Genomic DNA, 11,138 nt, shown 5'->3' with positions numbered 1-11,138 from the left:
AAATGTTTGTACGAATCAAAGATTCCGCGTATACAAGAATTTTCAAGAATCATTGCAAATCTCTTTACAGAAAACTTTTATGCACTTACCATTTTGCGAGAATTGTGGTGTCTTGTTTTATTCTCTCTTCGCGACATATTTCAGGTTTTAAACACACTGTAGATTAAAAATTTAAACTGTACTGACACGATTGAAAAACGAAGCACAACTGTACAAAGACACCCATTTACGTTCATTTATATACTCGTAGGAATGGCTAGGTACGTAATTTTTTTCTGAGAACCGTAAGATGACCACCGAAATTTCTGCCCCCTTTCAAAATCTCAAACTACCTGACAAATGACAGTTAATGTTTATTTGCCAATTGGGGATAACGACCCTGTAATAATTTTGGGATGGGACTTAACTTTTCGGTTAATTTGAATTGAGATTAGGAAGGGGGCATTCATCATCGGATACAGGAGCAGGATTGGCAGAAAAAGGTAAATAAAATTGTATAGAATACGGAATCTTTAACTTGAACGGGAGTGGCAGTCGGCCGATTATTGTCACGTATACAATTTTATTTACCTTTTTCTGCCAATCCTGATTAGATTTATTGGGACACTGGTCCCAATAATTACCGTTGTATCTATTTTTGAAACGGTCCTGATATGTACCGATAGACTTACGAAAACTTATGGGGATCGGTCCCAATAAGTACCGCTGCATCTAAAAACATATGGGGACCGGTCCAATAAGTACCGAAGGTCCCCATATGTACCGCGCGATCTCCGAAACGGTCCCAATATGTACCGCTGTACATAGATATATATATATATATATATATATATATATATATATATATATATATATTATATATATATATATATATATATATATATATATATATATATATATATATATATATTGTTATGATTCCTTTTATTTGTTTTTTCGTTAAAAATGAAAATGAATTTTTAGAATCGAATAAATGATAAAATTAAATTTTGAAATTCCCGGTAGACTCTATCACTATTGAGGATTCAAGATAAATGAAAAATTTATATATATTAATATAACATTTAATGCCATTAAAAATAATCTCAATTCAAAATCTCGAAATATTCTAATTAAATTCCTATAATTAATTAAATCTAATTCTATATGAAAAGGAAAACTACACTTACATCTATGTTACTGACTAATCTATGGTCCAATATCCACGAATTCAAATGTAGGTTATGTTTGTCTGTAAAGTTTATTTCACACCAAAATGCTCCTTGGCTTCTTGTTCTCTGGATATGTTGCTTTCAGCTATTATTTCTAGGTTCTTCCACCGTTGAATTGGTTGCACAGGATCACAATGAATGTTACTTTTATGAAAGTAATTCAACAGCCAGTAGTATACTTCCAAATATATAAATATTATCGTCTTGATATGGTAATACCTTCTGTTTTTACTTCAACTGAGTTTTTGGCTTCAATTTTCAATTATTCAAACGATTTGTACCTTTTATAATTTCTGCAATGCTTCTTTCTACTCTCGATCTTCATATCTCCCTTCTTTTTTTTTCTTGTTTCCCTGGTTTCCATCCCCTCACTTTCCTACACTCTTGATTTCCTAATTTTCAACTTATCTATTCATAGACACTATTCACAAATTTTATAATCTAAATTTTTCATTTTCAGTCATTGGCCTCAATAGATATTGGATATGAATTTTGAATATCAGTATAAAAGTATGTACTTCAACTTGAATATATAAGTAATATATCATAATGTATCCTTTTCAAATGTGATTTGGAATTTTATATTGAACGTAATACTTTGAACCATAAAAATTCCCCTAAAATTTGTTGATATTTGAATAAATTTAAATTATGCAAATAGAAACTAATTTTATGAACCTTCGTGATTCATATCCTTTTATATTCAAAAATGCTTTCTATATTATATATTCCTTTAATTGCACCAGTATTCGAATCTTTCAATACATAACTGTTCACAGGATGTTCTGTTTCAACTCTATATGGTCCATCAAATGGAAATAAGAATTTAGCACATCTATCTTCTCTTCTGTTAGATACCCTCAATGTTTTAACTATTACTAAATCTCCTTTTTCGAATTTTGTTTTCTTTTTATTTCTTTTTTTCATTTTCTTCAAAAATTTAGTTGCATTTATTTCCATTCTTCTATTGACTTCATTCACAATCTCTTGATATTGTCTGTTGTTTTCAAATTCCCATTTCCTTTCAGGTAATTCATTTTTCATCAATACTATTGGGCATTCTTCAGTATTCGTATTCGGCACACAATTCATGAATTTCTCCACTTTATGTAAATTATTTTCCCATTCTGTGTGGTCATCAGGATTTATAATTCTCAAAAATTTTATTACTTCTCGTATATATCTCTCTGCTGGATTAGCAGCTGGATGTCGAATACTTGTAAATCTTAATTGTATTTCATTTTCACTGCAAAACCTTTCAAATCTTTCATTTCTGAAATATGTGGCATTATCAAGTATACAAGCCTTAACTGCTCCCAACTCGTCCATATATTGTCTGAATTTTCTTTTTATTTCTTCACAATTTGTTCTTTTACATGGATACAATTTAACGTACTTTGAAAAAATATCCAAAATCACTAAAATATGTCTATTTCCACTTTTGCTTGATATCAGATCACTTAGAAAATCAATTGCTACTAAATCTAATGGATTATTTGCTGTTATTGTTTTTGTTTGATTAGTATTTGTTCTATTTTCATTCTTGCTTAATTGACATATTCTACATGTAGATGTTATTTCCTTTGCTAATCTTTGGTCATGCTTTGTGATGTAATTTTCTCTGAATAACAACCATAACTTCCTTGATCCAATATGTCCATATTCCTCATGTAGATATTTTAAATTTCTTCTGCATAAATCTTCTGTAATAACATATAATTCTTCATTTTGTGCTTTCTTTAAATATATTCCATTTTTCAATTGGCATTTTTGTTTTTCTTTATCTTCTAATTGTTGCTGTGACTCAATAATCATATCTGAAGAAAAAATTCCATCTGCATCTTTCATTACATTAATCCCTATATATTTTTGATTTACCTTTTTCTGGTTTCCTTCTCTTGATAATATATCTGGAATCAAATTTGATTTTCCTGGTATATGTCGAATTTCAAAATCATACTCTTGTAGTAAAAGAGCCCATCTATGTATTCTGCTATTTCCAAATCTATTCTTCAATATGTTTGTGAGTGCTGAATGATCTGTTTCTATATAGAATTTATCACCCAGTAAATAAAACCTCAATTTTTTTATACAAAATATGATACTTGCTAATTCTAATTCGGATACACTATAATTTTTCTCATATGGTTTTGTGATTCTTGAAATAAAACATATTGGGACCTCCTTATCTTGATATTTTTGAAATAATACACCTGCAAATTTTTCTTTTGATGCATCCGTTTTTAATATAAAAGGATAGTCATAATTTGGATGAAATACTTTCAATTTTTGAGTTAATGTTTTTTTTAATTCTTCAAATGCCATGTTTCGTTCATCATTCCATTTCCATTTTACACCTTTCCTTAAAAGTTCTATCAATTTGATTTCCTTCTGACTTAAATCTGGAATCAATCTTTTGAAATAATTGATAATTCCTAAAAATCCCCTTCACGTTTTCAAATTCTTGGGTATCTTATATTCTTGAATTGCTTTTATCTTGTCATCGTCCATTTCCAGTCCCTCTTGATCTACTTTATATCCTAAATATGTGATTTGCTCTTGATAAAATTTACATTTTTCCAAATTAATTTTTAATCCTGCCTCTTCTAATTCCTTCAATACAATTTCAATATGTTTCAAATGTTCCACTTCATTATCTGAGAAAACCAATATATCGTCCACATAATGTAAGATAAAATCTTCATATTTGTCAAAAATCTGATGTAGTGCTCGAACTAATGCTGAACATGCACTCTGTAAACCAAATGGCACTACTTTAAATCTATAAATAACTCCATCAATGGAAAATCCTGTGTAATCTCTACAATTTTCTGCTAATGGAATTAACCAAAAACTATGCTTCAAATCTATTTTAGAGAAAATTTTGGGTTTTGTAATTCTTCCAAAAATTGCTTCAATATTCATTGGTGCTTCGTATTGTGGTACTGTATACTTGTTAATATTTCTTGCATCTAAACATAAACGTAAATCTCCATTACTCTTCTTCACTACTACTATTGGATTGATGTATCTTGTTCTACTTTTTTCTATAATTCCATTCTCCAGCATCTTATTAATTTCCTCTGCTACTTCTTTTCTGTATCGATATGGTACTGGATAATTCTTTGATTTGAAATTTTCAATTCCTTTGACTTCTAATTTATGAACATAACTTTTTGCTTTTCCATTCCCACTCATCATGATACCCTTATACTTTTGTAATAATTCTTTTATTTCATTTTTAATTCTCTCAGGACATGATGGTTCCTTTATTTCCTCTTCTGATATAATATTCAATTGTTTACTTTCTTCTCCTGTTATCAATCCATTTTCATGCTCAAAATGAATTACTGATGAATTCAGTTGAATTATTCTATTTTTATAATCAATGATCATCTCGTGTTTTTCTAATTCATCACATCCTATTACCATATCGTATTCAATCCCCTTTACCACAAGAAATTGTACCACAATATCTTCCTTCAAATATAAATCTGCTATAATTGAATTGTTCACCTCCATTAATTTTTTTCCATTAGCACTCATTAAATTTATTTTTGGAATTTTGATTACTTCATTTTCTAATTTCAAATTCTTCACCAAATTTTCATTAATTAATGATACTTCCGAACCAGTGTCTATTAAAATGGAAATATTTTGGTCTTTGAATTTTCCTCGTAATATAATCAATTTGAAATCTTCTTGTTTATTAATATTTCCTTCTAGATCAACAAATTCTGATGGATGTTCATAATGGATGGTATTTATAGATTCATTTGGTTTGTGCGCTATTGAAAATTTTGATTGGTTTCTTGAGACTCCTGTTCTTCCATTCTTAGACAACTCATATTCTGAAATCTTCTTGTGTCTGATCTTCCTGCATTTTCTTCGTCATAATTCCTGTTTCTGTTTCCTTCTGTTCGTTCTCCACCATTTCTTTCAAAATCCCCTCTTCTGAATTTATCATTATACTGTCTATTATTATTATAGTTTCTATTATTATTATAGTTTCTATTATTATTATAGTTCCTATTATCAAAATTTCGATTATTTCTATTATCTCTCTCTCTGCCATTGTCAATATTCATATGGTTCCTGCAATTTCTATCCCTTCCATTTCCATTATTATTATTATAATTCCCATACGGTCTATTTCTTCGTTTTATGTCATTTTCTATCGCATTCAAATATAAAGAAAATTTATCCAGTGTATTAATTTGATTAAATAAAACGTATCTCTCAATTTCTGGTCCAAAATGTCGGCTTATACATTTTATTATTTCTTCTTGTTGCATTATTGGATCTACAGTCCCTGGCCAGTTTATTAGACGCACTGAGAATTTTTTTTATATTTACTGGTATTGCCCGAGGAAAAAGCAGAATATTTGAATTTCATTTCCACAGAATGTCAGTTTTATCTACGACTCTCATTAAATTGTTCTATTTGGCATTTGTTTTTGATGTTGTAGTATTAATACTTAAGTATGAATCAGTACTATGTCTTCCAGTGGACGTCTTGCATTCTGCAGGTTCGGACGTTATTTCGATAATCCACATATGAAATCATAATCTTCGAATGCAGCAAACCGAACAATTCTGCTTTGATAGTATGAAGCTCTCATAGCTACACAGGGTGGCTCAGCAAAATATTAGAATTTCATGTTTTTTCATCAATAAATCAATATTTTCTATCCAATATGATATATTATGTGTGAAAACCATTTACAGATGAAGTATATGTAACATATACATTCAATTTAATAATTCAATATTGAGATTTTGCATCGAATCAATGCGTCTAATAATATGGCCAGGGACTGTAAATGCTTGGCCATATTAAACAGTTTTGAAGAATAATCATTCAAATTGTTACTCCTTTGGTAATTACAATTTCCCCATATTAGTTCCTGTCTAACATTATTTTGTTGCACAAATCCCCAGAAGTAATTTAAGAATCTAATTTCAAATTGCTGCAAATTTTGTATTTCTTCTTCTCGGCTTGCAAACCATAATGATGCACTGGATGTCAAATATGTTTTGATAATATTCTTTTGAACTTCCCAATCATGTACTGCTTTCAATTTACTTTTTATATCATTTATGAAAATTTTTGGATGCAAATGTTTCATGTTTCCGTCAAATTTTTGTATATTTTCATTGTTCATCAAAACACTTGGAAATGGATCTATTCTATTTTTATAAATCTCTTCCATTAAAATGTTATTCCTCTCTTCTTGTTTCACTTGTATGTATCGAATTTTTTCTTCTTGTTGTTGTTGGTACATTTTGAGTTGTTCCTCTACCTCCACTGTGATATTTTGTTCATATTTATTTATTTTATCTATTGCAATATCCATTTTTGTTTCTACCTTATGATTTATTTCATTTATTTTATTTTCATCATCTTTTATTTTTGTAATGATTTCATCTTTCTCATTTTTCATTGTATTCCTTGAGTCTGATATTATATCATCCAATTTTTTGTTCTGTTCTTCAAATCTTGTGTTCATATTTTCTAATAACTTCACAATTTTATCCATTTGGCTCTCTCCTGTACCTTGATCTCTGCCTATTTCTTCCTCATCAAGAATTTCATTTTCTTCATTTCTTTTATTTCTTAATTCCATTTTGCGGTTTGCCATTTGTATCTTACTCAGAATATATAATATATATTAAAAAAAATATAATGAATCAAGAAATTTGATAAAATGCCTTTCAATAACTCTTAATATTATAAGAAATGAAAATTTTCTGCCCCACGTTGGGCGCCAAAATTGTTATGATTCCTTTTATTTGTTTTTTCGTTAGAAATGAGAATGAATTTTTAGAATCAAATAAATGATAAAATTAAATTTTGAAATTCCCGGTAGACTCTATCACTATTGAGGATTCAAGATAAATGAAAAATTTATATATATTAATATAACATTTAATGCCATTAAAAATAATCTCAATTCAAAATCTCGAAATATTCTAATTAAATTCCTATAATTAATTAAATCTAATTCTATATGAAAAGGAAAACTACACTCACATCTATGTTACTGACTAATTTATGGTCCAATATCCACGAATTCAAATGTAGGTTATGTTTGTCTGTAAAGTTTATTTCACACCAAAATGCTCCTTGGCTTCTTGTTCTCTGGATATGTTGCTTTCAGCTATTATTTCTAGGTTCTTCCACCGTTGAATTGGTTGCACAGGATCACAATGAATGTTACTTTTATGAAAGTAATTCAACAGCCAGTAGTATACTTCCAAATATATAAATATTATCGTCTTGATATGGTAATACCTTCTGTTTTTACTTCAACTGAGTTTTTGGCTTCAATTTTCAATTATTCAAACGATTTGTACGTTTTACAATTTCTGCAATGCTTCTTTCTACTCTCGATCTTCATATCTCCCTTCTTTTTTTTTCTTGTTTCCCTGGTTTCCATCCCCTCACTTTCCTACACTCTTGATTTCCTAATTTTCACCTTATCTATTCATAGACACTATTCACAAATTTTATAATCTAAATTTTTCATTTTCAGTCATTGGCCTCAATAGATAGTATATAGTATATAGTGAGAAGGGGTTACAGTTCACTGCGACCTTAAGGTCTATTGTGCCCCCTAACAGAGCTGTTTTCATCGCGCCCTTTACAGCTCGCCTTCCAGATCCAGAGATCTGATGAAATCCAATATCTGGGACGGCTTCAACGAGGATACTTCCCCACTCCTACAAGTTTCTCGTCCAAAGCACTCTTTTCTTTGGCTTACAATGGCAAAGCATTCCGTAACCAGGTGCATAGGAGTTTCCTCCTCCTCCCCACAGAATCTACACTCGTCTGTGTCCGACAAACCCATTCTCAACAGATGCTTCTTTAGGCGACAATGTCCTGTGAGAAAGCCAGTGAGTAGGTGTAGTTGGTTCTTACTGAGATCCAGATATTTTTTGGATCTAGCAGTTTCAAAGTTCCGAAGGAACTTTTTGGAGTGATCCATTCCTGGGAGATTCCGCCAGAGTTTTTCCCTTTCGGCTTTCTCCTTCTCCATAAACTCCTTCTTGTAGGTGCATTTTCCTATACCACAGAAGGGTTCTGGGCCAGTGAGTGGCGTTTGTGCGCTCTCCCTGGCAAGTTTATTGGCCTTCTCGTTTCCTACGATTCCCGAGTGACCGGGAACCCAGATTAAAGAGACCTTATTCTTCTTGCCTACATCATTGAGTTTATTCCGGCACTCCCAAATCAGCTTTGAATCGATGACATAGGAGCTCAGTGCCTTTACGGCAGCTTGACTCTCTGTATGAATAGCTATATCACACTTCTGATAGTTTCTTTCTAGATTTACATCTAGGCATCTTTCGATTGCCAGTATTTCCGTTTGAAGGACGCTTGTACAGGAGCCTAACGATAGTGCACACTTGGTACTTGGCCCATAAATCCCAGCACCAGCTCCTGTAGCGGTTTTAGAACCATCTGTATACCATTTTAATGTATTTTCTTTAAGATTGTAGGCGGTGTACTCCCGTTCCCAATCTCTTCTTTTACTTAGCATTGTACTGAAATTTTTCTCAATGCTTACTTTCTTGATCATTAAGTCACTACGAAGGTTTGCAGATGAGATGTAGTCGTTCAGGGAGGACCAAACTCTCTGACTCTTGATTCTCTCGTTACCTGTTCCTTCCTTAGATAATCTGAGGATGGCCTCATGAGCTACCCTATCAATCACTAGATGTAGAGGTGTGAGGTCTGTGATGATCTCAAGCGCCCTAGTTGGACACGTCCTCATGGCTCCTGTGATGCACACACAGGCAAGCCTTTGTACTCTGTCGAGCATTCTCCTCGTACTTACCTGACCTGCCTTAGCAAACCAGGCTACTGCCCCATATGTGATTATAGGTCTTACAATCATGACGTACATCCATCGCAGTATTTTTGGGTTACAGCCCCAATTCCTGCCGCATAGACGTCTGCACGCCATCAGAGCCCTTGTAGCTTTGCCAGTAGCATTATCAACATGCTTATTCCACAGAAGTTTGCTATCCAGGGTTATTCCTAGGTATTTGACTTCAGACCCCCACTCCAAGATATTACCGTTTAATGTTAACGTCTTCATGGCTGGAAGGTTCCTCTTCCGCGTGAACGGAACTACTGTGGTCTTGGTTGGGTTAACGTTCAACCCCACAGACAAGCACCACTGCTCAATAATTCTAAGGCCCTTCTGCATTATGTCGCAGAGAATGCCTTCGAATTTTCCTCTAATTATCAGGACTATGTCATCAGCATAGCCTACACATTCGAAGCCTAGCTCCGTTAGCCTGTGTAGAAGTTCATCTACTACTAGACTCCATAAGAGGGGAGATATTACCCCTCCCTGAGGTGTTCCACGAGTAGCTTTGACAAAGACGGTTTCATCGCCCATCGATGTCTCAGCTACTCTCGTCGTTAACACCTCATACATCCACTTTAAAATGGTATCATTCACTCCTCGCCTCTTAAGTGCATCTCTGACAGACACGTGTGTTGTGTTGTCAAAGGCCCCAGATACATCCAGGAAGGCACACATGGCGATTTCTTTATTGTTCAGAGTTCTCTGGATGACTTCAGTCAACTGATACAGGGCGGTTCCCGTTGAACGTCCCGCCCTGTAAGCATGCTGACAATTGTGAAGTGGTATTTTCTCCAGATACTCCGTTCTTATGTAGTTATCCACTACTTTCTCCATCGTTTTTAGAAGAAACGATGTTAAGCAAATGGGTCTAAAGGATCGAGGGTCAGTCCCGTCCTTTTTCCCTACTTTTGGGATGAAGGTAACTCTTGCCCTTCTCCATCTTCTAGGTATTTGACCCAATGCCAAACTGCTCCTTGTGATATTTAATAGATGGGGGAGGATCTCCTCCACTCCTTTCTGCAGGAGTATCGGAAACACCCCATCCACTCCTGGGGATTTATACGGCTGAAAGGTGCTTATGGCCCATTCAAGTCGTTGCCTTGTGAATATTTTCTTAGCAATGTCCCAGTCCTCCTTGCGGGAGTTATTGGTGTACTTCATTGCTGTTTCAGTATTATCTATTGGTTGACTACCTGGGAAGTGTGTTTTGAGAAGAAGACTGGCTCGTTCCTTCTCTCCTTCAGTGTAAGAACCATCTGGCTTCTTGAGCGACATAATGGGGTTAGTTCCCCCTTTTGCCATGACCTTCTGAAGTCTGGCTGCTGTGGGAGTGGAAGTGATATTTTCACAAAAGGCTTGAAAATTAAGTCTTTTGGCCTTCCTGATCTCCTTGTTGTACTGAGTGAGTTTCTCAGTATACCCTTGCCAGTTACTGTCTCGTTTGGCTCTGTTGAAGAGCCGACGGACTTCCTTTCGAAGGTTTGACAGGTTGTCATTCCACCAAGGAGCTTCTTTACTTGATCGAGCCTTGGTCAATGGGCAGCTAGAGTGAAATGCCTCCATCATTGCCTCACTTACCTGCTCTACGTGTTGCTCAAAATCGTAATGACGGTGTTTTTCCCGCCCTATTCCGATTTGTTCTAAATTATTCTTCAGATTGCTTCTGTAAAGAAACCAATCTGTTTTTCTGGGATTCCGAATCAAGGGGGGCGAGGTTATTTCTCCCTCCACCTTGAACTCGATAATTCTATGATCAGAGAGTGACGGTTCGTTCATCACTCTCCAGGAAGTGACATTTTTCCTGGCAGCGGCATTAGCAATTGTCACGTCCAGGACCTCTTCTCTCGCTCTCGTGACAAAAGTTGGTGTAGTCCCCACATTTAATGTCTCGAGATTGTTAGCTAAGAGATATTCAAGCAAGCACTCACCTCTAGCGTTGTTGTTTGTGCTTCCCCAAGTGGTGTTGTGTGCGTTGGCATCACATCCAATTATAATTGGCAACTTCCTGCTGTTGCAGTATCGTACTAGCCGATGTACTTCCTCTGGCGGT

The 11,138-nt window shown here is 34.0% G+C and overlaps 1 long non-coding RNA gene across 1 annotated transcript; it reads left to right on the top strand.

The window, feature by feature from the left end:
- Positions 1–1,007: 1,007 nt before the first annotated feature.
- On the top strand, positions 1,008–1,875 carry LOC123318946. Its single transcript, XR_006538427.1, has 2 exons — positions 1,008–1,423; positions 1,672–1,875. It is a non-coding gene; the product is annotated as an uncharacterized LOC123318946 (long non-coding RNA).
- Positions 1,876–11,138: the final 9,263 nt, after the last annotated feature.

The sequence above is a fragment of the Coccinella septempunctata genome, chromosome 8, assembly GCF_907165205.1.
Source record: "Coccinella septempunctata chromosome 8, icCocSept1.1, whole genome shotgun sequence".
Taxonomy (NCBI): Eukaryota; Metazoa; Arthropoda; class Insecta; order Coleoptera; family Coccinellidae; genus Coccinella; species Coccinella septempunctata.
Note: the sequence above shows the minus strand (reverse complement) of the source record. Positions and strands in the feature narration are given on the sequence as shown.